This window comes from Vulpes vulpes, unplaced genomic scaffold (genome assembly GCF_048418805.1).
Source record: "Vulpes vulpes isolate BD-2025 unplaced genomic scaffold, VulVul3 Bu000000676, whole genome shotgun sequence".
Classification (NCBI taxonomy): Eukaryota; Metazoa; Chordata; class Mammalia; order Carnivora; family Canidae; genus Vulpes; species Vulpes vulpes.
In genome coordinates this window covers 266,351-288,914 of record NW_027325740.1, presented here as the reverse complement: position 1 = coordinate 288,914, position 22,564 = coordinate 266,351, and the positions used below count along the sequence as shown (strand labels likewise).

General features: G+C 40.5%; 1 long non-coding RNA gene across 2 annotated transcripts; it reads left to right on the top strand.

Moving 5' to 3' along the window:
• Positions 1 to 1,043: 1,043 nt before the first annotated feature.
• Positions 1,044 to 21,594, top strand: LOC140596727 (uncharacterized). Of its 2 annotated transcripts, XR_011998626.1 has the most exons (6): positions 1,044 to 1,204; positions 12,558 to 12,668; positions 14,466 to 14,504; positions 16,256 to 16,298; positions 18,697 to 18,785; positions 21,235 to 21,594. It is a non-coding gene; the product is annotated as an uncharacterized lncRNA (long non-coding RNA). The 2 variants fall into 2 exon arrangements; XR_011998627.1 differs by lacking the exon at positions 12,558 to 12,668.
• Positions 21,595 to 22,564: the final 970 nt, after the last annotated feature.

Below are 22,564 nucleotides of genomic sequence, written 5' to 3'. Positions count from 1 at the left end.
GGGCCTCATGATTCACTCACTTTGAAGGGTGAGGCGCACAGGATGTACTGGGGGAGAGGGTGGTTGGGAAGTTGTGCCTCCACCTTCATCTCTCCAGTCTGTCAATTTGGTAGCAAATCGTAGCGTGTAGTAACCTAATAAGTGTATCCATAGAAACAGAAGCACTAGAAAGGACTTCAGAAGTTACCTAAATGTTCTTCCCTCTTCTATAAGCCAGATCCCACTTGAACTGTCCGAAATCAATGAGAACCTGTTTGTCTTCAAACCCTTCCAACCTGGGTATCCACTTTCCTTTTGGAACCTGATATAGATTCTCCTTTCTTAGAAACCTTGTTGCCAAGAAAGCCGAAGTAATTCCTGACCTCCCAGCATGACAATGCATCCTTCTCTCATGAAGATAGAGAATTTTCTGGTCAGAGCTGCCCCCCACTCCTCAATCCTGTATCATCATCATAGACTCACTTCTCAGGTCACCTTTTTTGTCTTCCAGGGAAGTGAACCCATTTTGTTGAACTTTTTTCTATGAAATTGTATAATCCAAATATTTACTTACCCTCACAAGTTCTTTTCTGAGTCTCTAAAGATCTCTACAGTCCACTTAAGTTTAGGAGTCCAGACCGATTGAAGGAACATTAAAAATCATCAGTGTTTCTCAGTGGGGGCCCATTATTGACATTTCGAGGGGTGCAGTTATTTTTGATGCAAGATTGCCCTGTGGGTTTTAGAATGGGCAATAGCCCTGGTTTCCAAGAACCAAAGACAAGTAGCTCCCTCAGCCCCCAGTCATTGTGGTAGATAACCAGAGTCAGACCTCCTACATCTGCCTGCAGATGTCTCTCATGAAAAAATTTACATGACTTTCACATTTATTGCTTAACTGCTAAACCTTTTGGCTTCAAATGCTTTAATAAATTAAGCTGTATGTCCACTTACTTGCAAAATATATCTTCACTGTCTTTATTTACAATGCAGTGCCCCCCATGGCACCTTATACATTTGTCAACCTCACATTTTAAATATTTTTGATATTTATTTTTCAGGTTCCTGTGTACTCTACTATCTACTCTACTAGTAGAGTATCTACTCTACTAGTAGAGTTCCTGTGTACTCTACTATCTCTCATGGAACTCAGAAACAAGATGGCCAGTTACTGGATTGATGCATTAATTCTGGAATAAAGGGCTATTAGTAAAGCTGGAAAGCAGTAAGTAGAGTTCATTCAACTTTCAAAAATATCTGTTGAGTACTTCCTATGTCCAAGAACAGAGATAAGAAATATCCTGATGGGATGTGCAAAAGATCTAAGAGATAGAATTTATAGGGCTGTGGTGGATGAAGGAACACTGCTGGTGGAATCTGAGTCATATGGGCACCATCCTAAGACCAGCCATTCAGGGGCGGAGGTGGCCTGGCCTCAGGGATTCAGTAAATTGGGTGAGGTTAGGGTGAATGAAACCACCTCAGGGACTCCTGCAAAGCCAGCTTACCATTCTCTTTCTCCTGTCACTCTATGAGGCATGGAGATGAGCTATCAAAGGAAAAATCTCTAGAAGGCAGAGCCAAGTTTCCTCCCACCTCAGTCATCATCCAGAAGAAAAGGAGCCGGAGTTCCAGGAGGAAATCTTATATTAGAACTTGTTTATCAACAGCACCACCTGGCACAATTTTACCCACTGGTTTCTCTTGAAAGTAGGAAAGGGAGCTAAGTAAATAGTAACTTGTCATTTCAGACACCTGGATGGGAGGGAGGACCGGGGAAATCAGCCAGCTAGAGGCCCGGAGGTCATTGAGAATCCAAGAACTGGAGTCTGGCTAGCATCTGAGTTGTAGAAGCTGTATTCACTAGCTCATGGTTCCACCGGAACCCCTTCAAGGGCAAGTGGGCAGGAAGCAGGAGCACAGAAGCCAAGATGAGAGCATACTCTGACTGACAAACATCACGGTCTTCCTGCCTACTGCCCGGGATCACCACAAGTGACCTTAGTGGCTTAAAAAACCACCTCTGGGTTTTGACAGGTGCCGGGAAATAGCGGTCTGATGACCAATGGTGGGAACACAAAGTCCAGTCCTGCTTAAGAATTGGATTTCGGAAAAGGGATGGCTAGTTTTATAGGCAGTGACCAACACTGGCTAACATTTCCTTCTGGAAATGTGCAAATCAAGAGTTAAGGAAAGCCAGCCAGATCAGCAAAATATCATATTCCTCCTATTACACCATGTATTTTGACTTTCTCACTCAAGTTTTACTAGGACAATGGGACACACAATAAAATGAATTTCAGTGGAGAAAATAAACTTCATTAGTTACCAAACATGTTGCTTTTGGAAAATCTGTGTTTATATAATCTTTTTTTCTAAAAATTTAATGATCTTAGGTCAGTTTGTTTGCTCAAACCTGGACATATGAAATGGTATTTTAATTCTTTAGTGCAAGATAAACTTAGGGAAAACTTCCTAAAACTTTAAACTCATTCACATAAAAATATTGTAAAATTAATTTATGCCTTATCATTTGTTTTGGAGGCTCTGGAGATTGGAACTCACATCTGATGCCCATATTCGACTTAGCCTGGCCTTTGGAATCCACTCTTGCAGGCTTTCTCTTTGTGCATTCTTCTTACCAGGGGTTAAACACTCCTCTGAGAGTCAAAATTAAGTCCAAAGCAAATCACACCATAAAGCCTTTTACTAGGGGCTGAGAACAGAATCCTTAATCGAAAATTGCAACAGGGGGGATAGTTACTAGTTAAGTGAGCATTGAGTTGGATCTTTTTGTTAGAGTCAGAAAAAAAAAATGAGGGCCTAGCACTGTTTGATGACCAAGTTTCATTGTGTTGTCAGTAGTAAGCAAATAGTCTTAAGCATTTTTAAGCGGAAGCTCAATTAAAAAGACAAACCTTGGAACAGGCTTTGTGGAAGGCCAAGAGATTTAGTCTCTGCCAGTCCAGGAAGGAAGGGATTCCAAAGATAAAGGGCATCCATCGAAAACATTTTGTTTCCAACTCCTGGGAGCTCCACATCAGGAAATGAACGGGGGTATGCTGCTTCATAGAGAGAGACAAGGAGAGACAGACAGACAGAGAGACAGAGAGAGACTGTCTCTAAGACAGCCCTTAACACAAACCCCTGGAATTCAAGTATTTTGGTTTCCAACACCTCCAGAGAACATTTATGTCCACCAAATGCTAACTACGTTGAAGAGCTGAGAAACTAATAATTCTGTTGCACTTCGTTTTATCGCCTTCTCCCTCTACTCCTTACTTAAAATTAAACTTCGTTTCATTCTCTGGTCCAGACTCGGTCATAGATGAGTGTTCCTGGTGTGTAGGCAAGACAATTTAATCGCCAGGGTAATGCAAATTCTTAGGTTAAGAACCAACCAACGAGGAAGTTGTCTGTCCCTTGGCACACCAGTCCTAGTTGGGCAGGTCTGATGATGTATGGGGTCCAAAGAGTGCCTGGTGGTGAGCATGACCAAAGCCTGACTGTTGGGTGAGGACCTTGATCCCGGTGTCGGAGAGGGAGGCAGACTTCCTTGTGTGTCTGGACTCGCCTTGGGAGCAGCTGCGCAGTGCACTCAGGAGGTGAATGTTGGAATACTTGAATGAAACTGTTTATGATCCACATAACCAACCAGCAGTGGTAGCAGTGGAAAGCCAGAAACAGGGAATCATGTCCGAGATGAAGTACACACAGCAGGAATAGAGCTAGAAGTTTCTCCAATACAGCCTACCTCATAGGGGTGCTCTGGCGTCCACTGCCAGGCCTGATTCCCCTCATGTACCTATTAACAGTGCAGCTATAACAAGTTGCTTAGCCTCTTTCCTCTTGATTCTTATTAACTGTAAAATGGAAAGAAGTACTAGAACCTTCCTTGTAGGGTCCCTGAGGGATGATCTGAGATAATGTGTGCAATTGGGTACAACTCACTCCCAGGGGGAAGGCCCTCTGCAGACAGCCAGAGCTTCACCACGCAACTTCACATGATACACCCTCCAGGCCACATCATCACACCTGCTCGGAATGGGATGGTGCCACTTTCTAGTTGTGTGACCTCAGACAAGTCGTTTGACCTTCCTGGGCCCAGGTTGGTTCTCAGGTAAAAGCTTATTATTGGATCGTGGTGAGGATTAAATGAGTTAATGTGTGTGAAGTGCTTGGAACGGTGCCCGGCACGCAGTGAGGAGCATGTGCGTGCCTTGACCCGATTGAGAGCTTGGGAAGTCAGGGAATAAGGGTGAGAGACAGTGCCTGTGTGCCTGGTGCCGGGGCAGCGGTGGGGAGAATGCTAAAACGTCTCTTTGAAGAGCATCTTTCACGATGCATAATAATCCCCTTCTCAGTGTGGGAGAAGAATAAAATATAGGCCCAGGGCAATATTAATTAATATTACTTATAGCCAACGTCTTCATCATGATTAAACAATTAATTTCTCTAACACCATTGCAAAGAATCGGGGATCCGCTCTGCGGAATTACTGGACCTTTGAATATGATGGTGGCATTTCTGTAATGTTTCATCTGCTTTGATCCTTAAAACGTTTCCCTTTTTATTTGGTTTTAATGGAGCTCCTGCTGCTGATCAGGAAGCATTTTATGTGAGGTTTGCCTTAGACAAAATTGAGTCACCGAAGCGTGCCTTTTGAAATACAAAGTTATTATTAAAAAAAAAAAATTACGAAGAAATGATTGGCCTGTACCAAAGGTAGAAGGGCAGTAAGGGCTTTTCCTTTCTTTGACTTTATCGCCATAGTGAGTCAGGGAAACAGAAGCCAGAAGGAACCAGAAGGAGCCAGAAGGAGCCAGAAGGAGCCAGAAGGAGCCAGAGGGAACGTTATAGGATTCCTCCCTTATCTGTAGGTAGCGTAAGCCTTCCATTCCAGGTTTCTACTATCGGGTTTGGACCTTTCATTTTATAACGTTCTAGAAGCATCCCCAGCTTCAGTGTTCCCACTGCAGGTGTGGTCAAGCAGGTCTGTCTCTGGGCTTCTTTCCAGGCAGCCCTTGCCAAGCCCCGGCATGGGCTGCAGGAGGCCTCGGAAGCCTCGCCTGGGCTCTGCAGAGCTGTGTGCTGTGACCCACGAGCCATGCCTTTCACAGGTGGAGGCCATGGTGTCAGGGGTGTGATTTGCACATTTTATTCGGGCATCCTCATTGCAATCCCTCTGTTTGACTAAGGGGCAGGATTGCCGAGTTTCCAGCTGTGAGGTTTTGGGGTATATTCCTCAAACTTCCTAAGTCTCAATCCTCATCTTTAAAACGGAGGAGATAATAGTAGCAGCAATAATAATTAATGCATGCCAAGTCTGTTTCTAGGAGCTTTGCATATATTAATTTCACTTAATCCTCACGGCAACCTGTGAGGTAAGGCTCTCCTTACCCTTTTCTGCAAATGCAGCTGAGGCTCTGAATAATGGTCCCAGCCACGAAGAGGGATCTTCTCCTCTTTCAGGGATGTGGCCTCTTCCATACGTACACAAAAAGCATGCAGTACCTGTCACCCTCTTGCTTTTACTTCTGCATTATCAGAGCTCCTAGAAAGCACAGGAGTATGCCAAGGGAACAAACAGGAAATGGGTTAGTGGATTCTGCTACGGTCTTCAGCCATCCTATTCTGTTTGATTCTCATGCCACTTGGAAAGAGGATATTAACACTCAGATGAAGTCCACAGACAAATCTCTTCAAGCCATATTTCCTGTCTCCATAACCCCAGACTGTTTGCGGAGTCAGGCTATAGAACCTGGCAACTGTGTGACACAGGCAAGGACCCTGGTTTTTACTGGGGACCTTTATATTTTATCGGAACATAGCACAGCCAGCATGAGGACTCTTTCACCACCCTAGACATTTGGTTTCTCAAGCTCAGTGGTTCTCAGAGAGCAGGCCCTGGATGTCAGCCCCAGCAGCACTTGGGAGCTTGTTAAATAAGCAAATTCGCCCACCCTACCCCAGGCCTCCTGAATCAGAGGAAACCCTGAGGAGGGGGCCTAAGAACCTATGTGGTAAGAAGTCCTCCAGCTGATGTACACTCAAGTTTGACGAGGAAAAGTTGAAGGAAGTAGAGGTAACCAACTAAAGAAATAGGTGATGTCTGCCGTGAAAGGCTTGAAAGGTGTGAATGTAGAAGATAGTTTGTTCAGCGCCGCTTTAAGGGGTTTTCGATCAACTGAAGAAAGAATGTTTTAGGGGATCCCAGGGTAGCTCAGCAGTTAAGTGCCTGCCTTCGGCCCAGGGCGTGATTCTGGAGTCCCGGGATCAAGTCCCACGTCCGGCTCCCTGCATGGAACCTGCTTCTCCCTCTGCCTGTGTCTCTCATATGTTCTCCCTCTCTCTCTGTGTCTCTCATGAATAAATAAAATCTTTAAAAAAATGTTTTATGGAAGAGCCATTCTAAGTTGAATGTTTACAGGGACATTTCAAGTCACTAGAGAGAATCAAGCAGAGGGGCCTGAGGCCCATCCAGGGCCACAGAGAAGGGCAGAGAAATTCTTATATTAGGCAGATAAAGTTGTAGGGTTTAGGAGCCCCCTAAATACAAATTTTCCCTTCTGAGTTTGGAATCAACTTTTACTGAGAAATAAGAAAGAGGGGTCAGGTAAAGGGAGATCAAGTTTCATTATTAGTAAATTTAATTCTCTACTGGCATAGAAAATGGGTGTATTCCAGATTTCTTTTTTGAAATTTAATAAATCACCCCTAATGAGTGACTTAGAATAATACTAACCACTAATTTGCTCATGATGTGGGAACTGGCTGGACTCCACCCAGTGACTTTCAGGAGGGTACCTCATGTGGTCGGAGTCAGGTGGTGGCAGGGAGCAGGAGCATTCATTCGCAGGTCTAGCACCTAGGCTGGAACAGCATCTCTCCCCTGTTCCCATACACTCTCACCACATGGTCACCTCCGGGTACCTGGACTTCTTTCATGGTGGCTGAAGCGTCCCAACGTGAGTGTCCTAAGAGAAACCAACAAGAGCCACATGGCTTTTTTAATTCGAAATTACACTGCTCCCCTTCTACAACTTTCTACTTATTAAGGCAATCACGAAATCCCAGCTAGTTCAACAGATGGGGATATACACTCCACCTCTTGATGGGAAGAATGTTGAAGAACTTGCAGACATGCTTTAAAACTATCCTATTAAAAAAAATAATAAAATAAAAAAATAAATAAAACCACCCCATTGTGCCATCACCTAGTTTCTCTACATCTTCTCCCCTGAACTGAAAGAACTCAGCTCCCAGCCACAAGAGCAGGGGCAAAGTCTGGCACAAGAAGCTTGCTAAATGCCTCTCTGTGGGCAGGCCCAGCTACACGAGACACAGGATGCTCAGTTCCATTTTCAAATTCACCAATCAGGTAAATTGCTCCTGTTGGGAGAGGGGGTTCAGACAGGCCAGGAATGTTACACTGCAAGAAGTCCCCACGTGGAAACATGAGGCCAGGGAATGGGGGTTACCTCCCTCTAGGCAGTTGGACTGGAGAGAACTCCTTTCATTTTTAAAATTTTGAGAAGTTGTGAAGTTTGATACCTAAATATCATTTGTGTACTCGGTTGCAGAGTAACTTACAACTTTGGCATCTTTGCTTGTTTTCCTTTCCCTCAAACTGCCTTTAAAAACATTTTAAAGCTCTGTTGAGATTTAATCCGCATATCAGACATTTCACCCATTTAAAGAACATAGTAGAATGGTTTTTAGTATATGCACTGATAGGAGCAACCCGCAGCACAGTTAATTTTAGAGCGTTCTGTCACCTTTAAAGAAATCCTATACACTTCAGCAATGACCTCCCTGTCCTTCCATCCCCTCTAGCCCTAAGCAACTGCTAATCTACTTTCTGTCCTTTTAGACTTGGTCGTTTCATCCAGATGAAATCACGTAATATGTGGTCTGTTGTGTCAAGCTTCTTTCACCTGGCATAAAGTTTTTGGGGTTCATCTTTATTGTAGCATGTGTCAGTGCTCCATTCCTTCTTATGAATATGTGAATAATATTCCATTGTGTAGATGGCAAAACACATTTTGTTTATTTATTTATTCGTTGGACGTTTGGGGTGTTTTCGCCTTTTGACTACAAATATTTGTGTACAAATTTATAGGGACATAGGTTTTCATTTCTCTTATGTGTATGCCTACAAGTGGAATTGCTGGGTCTTGGGCAGCCTGGGTGGCTCAGCGGTTTAGCGCCGCCTTCGGCCTAGGGTGTGATCCTGGAGACCCAGGATCGAGTCCCACGTCAGGCTCCCTGCATGGAGCCTGCTTCTCCCTCTGCCTGTGTTTCTGTTTCTCTCTGTCTCTGTGTCTCTCATGAATAAATAAATAAAATCTTTAAAAAAAAAAAAAAGGAATTGCTGGATATTGTGTTAAATCTATGTTTAACCATTTGGGGAAGTTTACAACTGTTTCCCAAAGTGGCTGCACCATTTTACATTCCCACTAGCAGTGTATGAGGGTTCTGGTTTCTCCACATTTTCATCAACACTCGTTCTTATCTGACTTTAATTCTAGCAATCCTAATGGTGTGAAGTCGTATCTCATTGCAGGCTTGATTTGCATTTCCCTGATGACTAATGATGCCAAGCATCTGCATATGCTTTTGGCTATTTGTATATCCATCTTATTTGGAGAAATATTTATTCAGTTCATTTTCCTTTTTTTTTTTCATTTTCCCATTTTTAATTTGGGTTATCTGTCTTGTTCCTATTGAGTTGTGTGAGCTCTTTATATATAGATACATGTCCCTCATCAGGTATTTGATTTCCAAATTTTTTTTTCCCATTCTGTGGGTTGTCTTTTCATTTTCTTGATAATATTCTTTGAAGCACAAAATTTTAAAATTTTGATGAGGTCTAATTTATCTGTGTTTTTTCTTTTATTGCTTGTGTTTTCAGTGTCATATCTAAGAACCCATTGCCAAATCTGAGGTCATGAAGACTTACCCTAATATTTTCTTCTAAAAGTTTTAGTCTATTATTTGAGGCTTTGTTGCATTTTAATTTTATGCCTCATGTGAGGTAAGGATCCAACTTCATTTTTTTTGCATGTAGATATTCAGCTTTTCCTTTAAAAAAATTATTCTTTTCCCATTAGATGGTTTTGGGACCATTGTCCAAAATGAGTTGACTGTGACAATGGTTCATTTTTGGACTTGTAGTTCCCTTCCATGGTCTATATGTACATCTTTGTGCTAGTACTACTACTACAATTTGTATTGATTACCACGACTTAGCGGTAGGTTTTGAAATTGGGAAATTTGAGTCTTCTGTCTTTGTTCTTTTTCAAAATTGTTTGGCTATTCTTGATCCCTTGCAATTCCATGTGAATTTTAGAATCAGCTTATTGATTTCCAAAAAGAAGTCAGCTAGAGTTCTGATGGGGATTATGTTAGATCTGTAGATCAGTTTGTGGAGCATTGACATCTTAACAATGTTAAATTTTCCAATTCATGAATATTGGATGCTTTTCCATTTATTTAGATCTTTTTTTTCTTTCAATAATACTTTGTAGTTTTCAGAGTGTTAATTTTGCAATAGTTTTGTCAAATTTATTCTTAATTATTTTATTTTTTTGGATGCTGTTGTTAGTTATATTGTTTTCTTAATCTCATTTCTGGATTGTTAGTTAAAAGCATATAAAAATATAATTTAATTTTGTATATTCATCTTGCATTCTGCAAGCTTATTGAATTCATTTATTAGTTCTGATCGTTTTATTGAATTATTTAAGATTTCCTTTACACAGGATCATGCCATCATTTATTTTTCTTACTTAATTGCCCAGGCTAGAACCTCCAGGACACACTGAATAGAGGTGGTGAGGGTGGACACCCTTGTCTTTTCCTAATCATAGAGGAAAAATGTCCAGTCCTAACCTTAGGGGAAAGCATCTTTCATCATTAAGTATCATGTTAGCTGTGGATTTTTTGTAGATGCCCTTTGCCAGGTTGAGGAAGCTCCTTGCTATTCCTAGATGTGTGTGTGTGTGTGTGTGTGTGTGTGTGTGTGTGTGTGTGTGTTTATATAATGAACAAGTGTTGGATTTTGTCAAATTTTGTGTTTATTAAAAGAATCATGTGGATTTTGTTTTTTATTCTATCAATAATGAGGTAGATAGGCAGGAAGTAGAAGGAATGAATTCCTTCTTTCTCTGCCTTTTTCTCTACTCCAAAGGGTTGAATGATGCCCACCCACATTGGGGAGAGCCATCTCTTTACTGAGTCCATCAATTTAAATGCTAATCTCATCCTGAAACATCCTCACATACACACACAGAAATAATGTTTATCTGGGCACCCTGTGGCACAGTCAATTTGACACATTAAAAAAACCATAACAGAAGAGTTCTCTCCTTTTTTATTTTGTGAAGGTTTATAAAGAATTGGTACTCGATATTCTTTAATGTTTGGAGAATTCAGCAGTGAAGCCATCTGGGCCTGGGATTTCCTTTGTGGGTAGTTTTTGATTATTAATTGAATCTCTTTACTTGTTATCAGTCTATTCAGATTGTCTATTTCTTCTTAGGTCAGCTTCAGGACTTTGTGTCTTTCTAGGAATTTGTCCATATCATCTGAGTTATCTAATTACTGGTATACAATTGCTCATAGTATTCCTTTATAATCCTTTTTATTTTATAAGGTTGGTAGTAACATTCCCTCTTTCATTTATGATTCTAGTTATTTGAGTCTTCTTTCTTCTCTCTTGGTAAATCTAAGCTAAAAGCTTGCCAATTTTGTTGATCTTTTCAATCAGCTTTTGGTTTCAATTGATTGTCTCTATTTTTCTCTTCTCTATTTTATTGATTTTTATCATTTCCTTCCCCAAAGGGGATATTGATTATTACTATCTCTCCAAAGGGACATTAGTAATTCACATTTATAGTGAAAACACAAGAAAATAATTTTTATCATAATATTATCTATTCTCTACTCCTGTTTCTCTTCCTTTATTGTCCATTTTGTTATGACATTACAATCACCCAAGCTGCAAACTGGAGCTTTTATTCATTCTTTTTTGTTCTTATGCCTCACACTAACTGTGGTTATTGAATCCTGTAAGGCCTACTTCAGAAATATCTCTCAATCATTTGCTCCTCTCTGCTTCCACTCTTTTCCATTAAAATTCCCCACAGTTTTCTGGCTAACCTGATAGTGTATAACTCAGGCCCACCTCTGACATTTGCAGGACCTCAAACAAGAATTAAAATGGGTTTTTCAACCCATTCCCCAAACCCCTCCTTTTCTACCCCAAGGCTCTATCCTACTATGAAGGGCCTCACGGACATACCTGTAAACAGCCCAGCTTCCATGTTTAAGCTCTTTCTCACATTCCTAACAACTACCTTTAAGGCCTAGAGAATGGATCTATGGAAGCCTGCACAACTTCCAAATCCTAAAAGCAGGCTTGGGATACTTTGAGCAGAGAATTTCAGTTCCTGAACACCCAGACTGTGATATAGAAGTAGGAGTGAGTACAGGCTCTGGGTGGACACATCCCATTGGATGTGAACTGTGAACTCCTTGCCTTGAAAAGATTGGTGCGTCTAAAAGAGGGCTAGAGCTGTGCTCATAAAGTGTAGTGTTCCAGTGGAGGGCCTTTGTGTCTCAGTGTGAGGGCAGTTTGACACAGCTCCCATGAATAAAATTCTCAAGTCCCATCCTGTAACCCACTGAAGTTTGTCTAAACTCAACTTAGTACACGAGGCCTAGCACAACCTGATTTCAGCCTATTTTCATATCTCTTTTCATTTGTCCATGAACTTGTCACCTCTTGTTATAGTTTTACCTAAACCACCGGGCAGAATTAATTGCTTTCTCATGCTTTGATGATCCTCCACCTTACTCTTGAACGTACTTCCATTAAAGCATGTATAACATTGCATTGTTATTACTTGCTTGCATGACTGCCTTTCCTATCAGCTAGTAAGCTCCTTAAAGTATGTTTTGGTCTTTCATCCACTTAGTAGCCAATCTTTATTCAGGGAATAGCGCCTCCATCTTTTTTTTTTTTTTTTTTTTTTAAGATTTATTTATTCATGATACACTTAGAGTAAGAGAGAGAGAGAGGCAGAGACTCAGGCAGAGGGAGAAGCAGGCTCCATGCCGGGAGCCCTACGTGGGACTCGATCCCGGGACTCCAGGACTGCGCCCTAGGCCAAAGGCAGGCGCCAAACCACTGAGCCATTCAGGGATCCCCAGTGCCTCCATCTTTTTGAGAAAGTATTCCTCTCTCTCCCCTGGCATATCCTTCTACTCTAATACGAGATACAAATGGTAGGTGACGTCCAAAGTCATCAAACTGTACACATTAAATACATGCAGTTCTTTGTATATCAATTATACCTTAGTAAAGCTGATGTTTAAAAAAAAAAAAATGAAGCTGGCCCTGCCCCTGTGGCCACAGTGACTGGCAGCATGTGACCCATGCTGGACCAGTGAAGTTCTTTCCCAGGATTTTAAAGTCTACAACTGTGTGGAGGAGACTTCTCTTGGCCAGTGAATTCGGGAAGGTGGAACCTTGAGTTCTTGGAGTTCTGATTGTTTTTGTATCAACTTCATAGGAAGAGTTGCCAAAACGGAAAATGAGCTGAGATAATAGATGGGAAGAGAACATCTTGAAAGTGCTCAAGGCTCTGATTCCTGTTGTTTCAGCCATTTCTGAGTTTGAATATGTGAGTCAATGAATTATCTTTTTTGTCTTTGCAACCCAAAGAGTCCCATAAGGCTTTCCTCCAGGGTGGAATCCACGGTTTGCTCACTGATGTATCATAAAGTCTGGCATAGATCTTGGCTCAGAGTAGGCACTCAAGACCTTTATTTATTGTTTTAAGGTGAAATATAAAGTAGCTGAACTGATCAATCTAAAGTGAAAAGAAAGCATCCAGTGTTACTTCTTGGGAGAATAAGAACTTGATGGTTTGTATGACTAAGTGTGGGGAAAACAGTGAAAAAGTAAAACAATTGCAGAAAAAAAATAAATCTGCTGCCAACTTGGCAAACTGAACTATAGGAAGCCAAAAATATTTATTTCCCTTTGCTCTTCCCCAATAATTTTTTTTTTAAAGATTCTATTCATTTATACATGAGAAACGAGAGAAAGGCAGAGACACAGGCAGAGGGAGAAGCAGGCTCCATGCAGGGAGCCCGATGTGGGACTTGATCCCAGGACCCTGAGATCATGACCTGAGCTGAAGTCCAATGCTCAACCCCTGTGCCACCCAGGTGCCCCTTCCCCAATAGTTTTTAAACTAAAACTTTTTTTTTAATAAAATATAACACTTCCTTTTATAAAATAATGTCATTGTGCTTTTGCTTATTAGAGATGGAAACTAGGGAGTGTAACTTTCCTCTCCTGAGCCTTGTTGTATCTCACCATCGCAGTCAGGCTTTAGAAAGTGAGGGAAAGGGGGAATGTAAGAATGGGGACCTGGGAGGGCCTTTACCACAAGTGGAATTACTCATCCCCAGATAAGAATAGGATCTTCATTGTACCTCCCCTCAGGCATTCAGTAAGAGGAAGGCTGGCTATAATAGTAGCAGAAAAATGCAACCGTATCTTCACCAAACAGGTCTGGCTGGTTTAGGACCATGTGTTTTGCCAACTCAAATGGTTGTACCAACAATAAGGTCATGAACAGTCCAAACCAAGTGCCATTTATTCCTGGAGCTGGATGGAAGCTCAGAGTTCATCTGTTTTCAACCACCATCTGCTGTCTGGTCACCTCCATACTGCCTTTGAATTAATTGCTGGTTCCTTCTTGATCCCACTCATGAAAAGAGACCCAGGTCTCCAGACAGCCCATTCTGTATATGGACTGTTAGAAAATTCTCTGGTACAGTGGGCTGAAAGCAATTTTATGACTCTTCCTGCCATGGATTCAGGTGCTCTTGCTTAAGTTTTTGGAAAAGAAATCTAGTCCTTTTATAATCCTTTAGATACTTGAGGCAGTTACCACATATATGTCTATGCAAAATATTCCAAAATCATTCAGCAGTCCCTCATGGGACATTACGGCTTTAATCCTCATTAAGGCAGACACTGAGTCATGTAGCAATTAGATGCAAAGGGCATGAAGTCAGATAAAGCCAAGTCATAATCCTTGCTCCGTGATACACCTCAAGTCTGCTGTGTGACTTGTGTATGTTACTTAACCTTTATTGACTTCAGGTCTATCATTTGTAAAAGAAAGATATGATCTCTCTGAACTTCAGTTATTTCATCTATAAAATGAAGCCAGTAATAGCTACAAGCTATGCAATGAATTGTCTTGAAGATTATGTGAGGTAATCCATATAAAATGACTAACACAATGCCTGGAACACACAAAGTACCTTATTGTTGTTGTTGCTATTTTTTTTTTTTTACATCACTGTATTTTAATACTATAGATATTAGTCAACTCAGGCTGCAAACAACAAACATAACACAAACTGAGAGGCTTAAACAACAGAAATCTTTTTTTTCACAGTTCTAGAGACCAGAAGTCCAGGATCAAGATGCCAGCAAGGTAGGTTTAATTTGGGGGCTGCTTCCCTTAGCTTGTAGGTAGACACCATCTATCTTGCTGTATGTTCAATGATCACTTATTTGTGCACATATGGAAAAATAGAGAAAGAGAAGAAAAGAGAGTGAGTTATCAAGTTTCTCTTCTTAGAAGGACACTAATCCTATCAGATTAGGACCATATGCTTATGACTTCACTTAACCTTAATTATCTCCTAAAGGCCTCATTTCCACATACAGTCACATTGTGGGATTAGAATTTCAATAAATAGATTTGAAGAGGACACAATTCAGTCCCTAGAATATACTATTGTGTAATACTTCCAAAATTTAAAAGAAAAGTGTACATCCCAGCAAAGGGGTCAGGCATCTATAAAGGCTCTCAGGCAAAACACTGACTATAATTCAATATGGCTGAGGTAGAGAATAGAGGGGAAAGATAAAATTTGTATAGCAGGTGTACGACTATAATGGGACCAGTAGTTCACATTAAAGAGTTTGCATTTTTCTCCTAAGAGCAACAGGAGTCATGGAAGGGTCGTAAGTGGAAACATGACCTAATAGAACTTGAGCTTTGTTAGGATCATTCTGTCTGCTGTGCAGAAAATAGATAGAAGGGGATTTAATCCTGTTTGAAATCTAAATCCACATATGAAAGATTTGTCCTCAGCGTGGTAGGCAGAGAAAAGAAGTATTAAGAATCTGGGCACAAATCCTAAGGATGGAATTTGAACTCAAACCTTAATGGCTATTATTCAGCCTTTCTAATAACTAGTAGCACCCCACCCCCTGCCTTTCACCCCCCTCCCACAGCTTTTCTCCAATCTCCAATTTTCTCTGATAGTTGTGGAAGAGTGAATTTTGGGTGCTGTTACTAATTAGCATAGTGTAAGATAAGCAGCAATTTGGTTGGAACATTTTAATAATAGTTATTTTCTCTTTTGCCTGTATTTAAAAGTTCTAATCTAATGAATAAATTATCTTCAGAGATCTAAGTTATTTCTAGTTGTGTTGTTCCATCTGATATGTTAATTTCGTCAACAGATTTATTTTAATAATGGAAGAAGAAACTAAAAAACAAAAAGAGAAAAGCCTTCCACCTTGAAGTCTAAACCAACTTGTATGTTAATACCCCAAGGAAGTATGGCAAAGTAAAGAGGTCTTGGCAGAGAAGGGTTTGCATGATGAACTTCACAGACCATTTTTCATATCCAAAGATGGGGCATTCCTGACTCAGAGTTACCTGAACTTCTTTTGAACAATTGTTTAAAACTACTTGGATGAGGTTATGTTATCTTTGAATGAACAGCCAGGGGGTGTAACAGAAGTAGAGGTGGCCCAGAAACTCCAAGACTGAGTCCGAGTTTTGGCTTTGCACTAACTTCCCATATGATGCAGAACAAGCCAATGGTTTTTCTGGATCTCAATTATTCTTAGAAACAAGAGAGGAGGAATAAATCATTTCTAAAGACTTTACAAGCATGTGCCTATTATGTCAGGTTCTTCTGAAGGAATGTGGGAGTGAACAAAACAGATAAGATCCTGATCCCATTTGAGCATTCATTTTTATGACAGCATAATTTGTAAAGCAGACATATTAATTAATAAACAATAGGAGATCCCATTCAGATGGGATAAGTATTTAAGAAAATGAAATAGGGTAATGATATATAGGGAGATGTATGTTGTTGGGATCAACTATTTCTACGGGACGGGTATGAAGAAAACTTCTCTGATGAGGTTGCTTCTTTTCAGAGTCCTGAATGATGAGAAAGAGTTATTCCCCCCAAGGTCTCAGGTAAGAGCATTTTAAGCAATAAGAGTAGCTAGAGCAAGGTCCCAAATAGTGGACTATTCTAGGATAAGTGTGATCAGTGTGGCTGGAGCATAGTGAATGGCAAGGAAAGTGAAATGCAATGAAGTCTGAATAGTGGCCAGTGGCCAGGTTCTGTAAGGTATGGCTGGCTGTAGGAGGGGTTTAGGTTTTATTCTAGTAGTCATGAGCAATTTGACCCATTGAACAGTTTTAGTCAAGTGAGTATGTGATGCATTTTTGCCTTGTTTTGTTTTTAGAGATGACTCAAGGTGCTGAGTGGAGGTGGGCTGTATTAATGGGTAAGAATGAAGCAAAGGCACTAGATATGCTGCAGCAATCCAGCTGAGAGATGATGGTAGTGGTGGAGGTCATGGGACAAAGAGAGTTGGGACATGTCACAGAGTTTAAGCCAAGAGTACTTGCTAAGGAGTGGATGTTTATGATTTTTTTTATCTATTTGTCTAGAAGATTCCATTCTTCCATGCTCCCATCTGAGTTCCCCTCTCTCCCATCCTACATGTAGGAGGCGGTTGATTAGGGTGAGAAAAGTGGTTCACGGGTATGAGATCAACTTGAGTGGCTGCAGAGAAATCACAGACTGACCTTGCCTCTGCTACCATGATGCTTCATCTCACTGAAGCAAAGGATTGTCCGATGGGAGAAATATCTCTAATGGTTAAATAAGTAGAGAGTACCTCGTGGCATTGAGACAAACCTGAACCTTCTGACAAAGCAGACTCCTTTCTGCTTTCTTTCTCTCTCAAATTTGTTCCCAAGAACTTGCTACATTCAGACTGGCTGTAGTAGAGACAGCTGTTTCAAACAGAATTAAATCCAATTTCCATGGCATTTTGCACACATGCAGATCTTGGCATTCAAATGATTCACGAGTGCAATTAATAAATGGCAGCATTATTTTGGAATACTTAGTGCATTATGTTTTTAGGAAATGTAGCCTACCTAACTTTTGACTACTTTTACTCAGTCAGTCTTCATTTTTATATAGTCATGTCACTGTAGTGTTGGGCTACATATCTCTACAACATAACTATATTCCTTATCAAGCTGAATAGTAAGATATAATTCTCTCCTCACCATGACTCAAATAATGGGATGTGTCCATTTTTGAAGAACTAACATATGAGGCCCAAGATCTTTAAAATGCCATGTTCTTTTTAAACCTACTAAGAATGAAAATAATAATAAATAAATAAATAAATAAATAAATAAATAAACCTACTAAGAATGTTATTAGTATCATTGGATCTGGCTTTATCAACAATTTTCCTACACAAGTGGACTCTACCCAGGATGTCTGGGAAACCTAGAGATTGAATCCAGTCATTCAGCAGATATTTGAGCCTCTTCCTCCATACAACGTACTGTGCTGGACACTGGGGGAACCACAAAGCATAAAAACATAATGATATCTCTGTCCTCCATTCAACTAACTGTCCGCTTGGGAAGGTTGTGCAGAAAAGATTAAATAATAGTGCAAGAACTAAAAAATATGCAAAATAGAAGACATCCCACAACCATAGGATAAGATCTGGTGACAAATAATGGTTTATAACTGTGCTTCTCAAGCTTTTACTGCATACAAATCTCTTAGGCGTCTTGTTGAAGTGCGCATTCTTTTTTCTTTTTTTCTTTTTTTTTTTTTTAAAGATTTCATTTATTTATTTATGAGACAGAGAGAGAGAGAGAGAGAGAAAGAGAGAGAGAGAGAGGCAGAGACACAGGCAGAGAGAGAAGCAGGCTCCATGCAGGGAGCCCGACGTGGGACTTGTTCGCAGGTCTCCAGGATTAGGCCCTGGGCTGAAGGCGGATGCTCAACCGCTGAGCCACGCAGGAGTCCCATCTTTTTTTTTTTTTTAAATGCATATTCTGATTCAGTAATCTGGGCGGGGGGTTGGGAATGAGTTCTTTGCTGATGCCAACACTGATGGCTTATGACCAAATTTTGGGCAGCCAGAGATTAGGTCTGAGATCCCAAAACTGTATGATGAGGCACCCCAGGGTACCACAGTAAATTTACAGGGGCACTATGGGATATTTTTTTTATAAAAAAACAAAACAAAACAGTAATGCTCATCATCTGCCATGTGAGCTACTATTAGTTCATAGTTTTGACATTAGGTCATGCTACATTGCTTTAATCTTACATCTTTGCAAAGCTGGATTCTTGGCAGTTATTGTGATAAATATGCAAGTACTGTACAAAAAACTATGTGGAATAGGCAAGGAGGGTGGTGGTGTCTAATCTGATTTCTAAATTTGAGAAGTTGTGCAGTGCCCTATAGGCACATACATCCATTAGTAAGTAATTATAATTATATTAGAATAAAATTGTAAATAGCTGTTTTCTTTTAATTCACAGGCACTATTTCATCCAAACAGCTGCTAAGTTGCCAGAATGTGATTTATTGAGTTGTTTGGACATAACGACTAAATGATGAAGACTATTAGGTATGTCTTTTGGTCAATGGACACCATGAAGAAAAAAGGGAGACACTTAAGAGCCTATGAACAGAGGAAGTTGGAGATTTCTGGGTTAGATAGTAGGTACTATGAATTCAGAGAGGTTTGGAGTGGCCAGGAAAGAACACATGGGGGTTGTATGACCTGAGTCAGATCTGTGAGAAAAACAATATGAAAAACAATACTCCAATACTCCTCAGATTTTAAGAAATGCATGAACACATGCTTAGATTTACATATTGATTCTTTACCTACACTTCCCTCATTCTTTGGTGTCTCTTTGAATGCATAGAGATTTCTGCTCAAGGCTCCCTTTGTGTAGGGCAGTACCACTAGCCGACAACCCCAAATCAGATTTACTTCCAATATCTCATGACATGTGTTCTAATCTAGAGAGTTGTTTAGGGTACTGGGCTATGTGTTTAGTACCAGTGTAGTCCTTCCTTGGTGAATAATGCCAATACTACATGGCATTCTTCTCAATGTCTGCAAACCACAATATACTTCTGTGATTCAAATTTTTCAAAGAACCAGAATTTTCATTTTCATTGTCTTGGCATCATTGGTTGTTGTTAAGTAGACTTATTTTTATTGTCCTCTTTAATTGGTTTTATGTTAAGAACAAGCTGGGATTTTTTTCCCTCCACAGAATAAATCTATTTCTAAAAAGTATTTGAACATGAACAAATTTTAGTTGTTACTAAAATTTGTGGTTGATTTCATTTTACTCCTGGACCCAAATGTTGAGTTCAGAGCAATAGGCAGTGTGGAGCTGATACAAAACAGGGGTGAGGTAGAGCAGTAAGTGTTATTTAGTATGGACTGAACGGAGGGACAACCAGAGAAGCTGGTGGCAAAGCTCTACTGTGAGGTGACAGTGGCAGCAGAAAGGAAAGAGATGGCTTTGAAGGACTTTAGTGTCTGGTTGTATATGAAGTAAGGAAGAAGGAAGAAGCAGAGATCATGCCAAGTGTCCCAGAGGTCTGGGCGACTGGGAGACTGATAGAGAAATATTGGAAAGTCGAAATTGAAGAATATATTTTGGAGGGAAGAGGTGAGTTTGGCTTCTGATGCTAGGCTTCAGGTGATGGTGGAAATATGCCATTTCAGTAAGGCTGGAGATAGGAACACAGGGAGCAGAGATTCAGTCAGGGAAGAGGTGGGAACAGAAACATCCTCTGAGGAAGGATGGACAAGGCCAGTCAAGGTTGAATCCTAGGAAGCATCTAAGCTGATAGGACAGCAGGATAAAATAGAGCCAATAAATTAAGCAAAGAAGGAAGAGTCCAAATGCTTGAAAGAGAGATGTATAAGGCTATGGAAAGAAGAATGAAGAGTTTCATCCACCAAGTGCCTCACAGATGTGAAATGCGATCTTAGGTGTTTCCCAAATGTTGTAACACATGGAATGTCCACCATAAGTTCTGAGATGGATATTACCATCTTCACTTTACAGGCGAGGGAATTGATGGGCAGAGACACAATGCAATTTGGCCAAGGTCATTCAGTTCATAAGTAGAAGGATTTGAATCCAAGTTCTTGGTATGAATCCAAAGTGCTTGCTCCTCCCCTAAACCTTTCAAAAATGGAAATGAAGATGTGACTTGTTGGAGCAAAGGATTGTAATCTTTTGGTCCTTACAGGGTTCCCTGGATAAGCTTCAGGAAGTTTATTAATCTTTAAAGTTATGTGGAAATTTTTGTTGTAAAAAATTACCAAAAAAATTTATTTTGTTTTGATGAAGTAGTCTATAACTTCCACCAGATTGCCAAAGAGATTTTGAATTATCTTCCAAATTTAAGAACAGCTGTCTAGACAGCTGTTTTACAGAGTAGTGAATTGTAGCGAGTTGTGGACTAAACAGGTAGTGAGGAAGACAAAAATAGTATGTGACATATTCAAGAAATGTGGCTTTGAAAGGAAAAAAATTCCATAGTAGTTTAAAGAGGCAGAAGAGGCAAGCAAAACATTTTTAAAAAAATTATTGGGGGGGCTACAAGCTTGTTTGGCAACAGAGGAAAAGGATCCAGTGAAGAGATAGTATTGAGTTGAGGTGGGAGGGGGCAGGTGCTAACAAGGAGGAAGTTCACCAGAGACACGGGGGAGGCTGGCATTTTGTCCTAGGGATGTTGGCGGGCTTCACGCCTCCACTAATCATTGCTGTCATTCCATTAGCTGGTTCGATGATATTCTAGGAACATTTTCTTTCTGAAACACAATCTGGAAAAAAGAGGTGTGGGAGAAAGAAAGAGAAGGAGGAAGGGAAATATATAAGAAGGAAGGAAGGAAGGAAGGAAGGAAGGAAGGGAGGGAAGAAGGAAGGAAGAAGAAAAGAAAGGAAACCTAGAATGTTTCTGTAACAGAGAAGTGAGGAGAAGGAAGGGAGGGAAAATTGGGGTTGGAAATGAAATATTCCTAAGCCTGTCTTTATTCCTAGGAGTCAAGGCCAATTCTGTGACAATGTCAACCTCACGCATCAAGAGGAGATGGAGGCTCCCAAAGACAAAAGCCATACTAAGCCTTCAGTGATGCTCTAAATGAAAAGCCCACTCTGTCTTCCAAGGACAGTAATTTTTGAACCTAGAAGGAGGGGGAAGGGATCCAGCTAGGCTGTTTTTATTACAAAATTCTTCATCTCTTTTTATCTCCTGGGTTTCAGATGCATTTAATTATCCTCCCTAAATGCCATATTCTGCTCTTAATGAAAATCCTTTTTTAAAAACTTCTTGATGCAAATGCAAATTAAATTTGATGTTTTGTTTCCATGAAGGAAAATATAGAGTACCATGGACTGGGAGCATTGTGTTTTGGAGCTTGTTTTTAAACAAAAATAGGATTTTATTATCATTATCAGTAGCTGCTCATGGGATCTAAAAAATTAAATTTGGCTCATATTTGTAACATCTGGGGATTATTAAAGAATTCACTAAGGAATCCATAGCCACAGAAGATTCTGATTTAAAAAATTATGCACACACACAATTTTCATTAGCTCTATCATATGCTAGGCGTTGTGGTGTCTTTAAGGCAAAGGCACTCAGAATCACATAAGCAAACAAAGAAGAGCAAATTCATAATTACAATAACATTTATTGAGCACTTACTATACGCCAAGCACTGTTTTAAATGCTTTGTAAGTATCAACCATTTAATCCATACGATAAACCTATTATTACAAGTGCTATTCCTGCCCTCATTGTACAAATGAAGAATCTGGGAGATAGAAGAGTGAAAAACTTGGCCAAGGTTACACAACTAGTGAGTGATGGCTCCAGGCAGCCCACACTGTCAGCCATACATGCAGTTAGTTTTGGAAACAGATGCCCAGGACAGAAGGGGCTGAGGGAAGGGACTAGTGGGGGATGGAAGATGCTTCCTGGTGTAGGTGACCTTTGAGTTGGGTTCTTCCAAATGATGGAGGTGGTGGATTGTAGGCAGAGAAGTCTGAAAAAGCAGGGTGAGTTCTGGAACGTGGGCAGTTTGGTGTCAGAGTATGTTGCAAGACAGGTAAGGACTGGGTGGGAAGTGAAGTTGGAGAGATGCTCAGAAGGCAGATCATGAAAGAACTTCAATGCAGCCCCCAAGCAGCGTAGACTCTGTCCGGAGGCTTGTGAAACATATAAATAAAAGAGAGACACAGCCCTGTCTGTAGGCAAACACCAAAGCTGGGTATATGAATGTCTCATTCTCTGAACTGCCCGGATTCTTAGTATTCTGTTTCTTTTCTTTTTTTTAAAAAAATCACATCAAAAGAAGAAAAAGAAAAA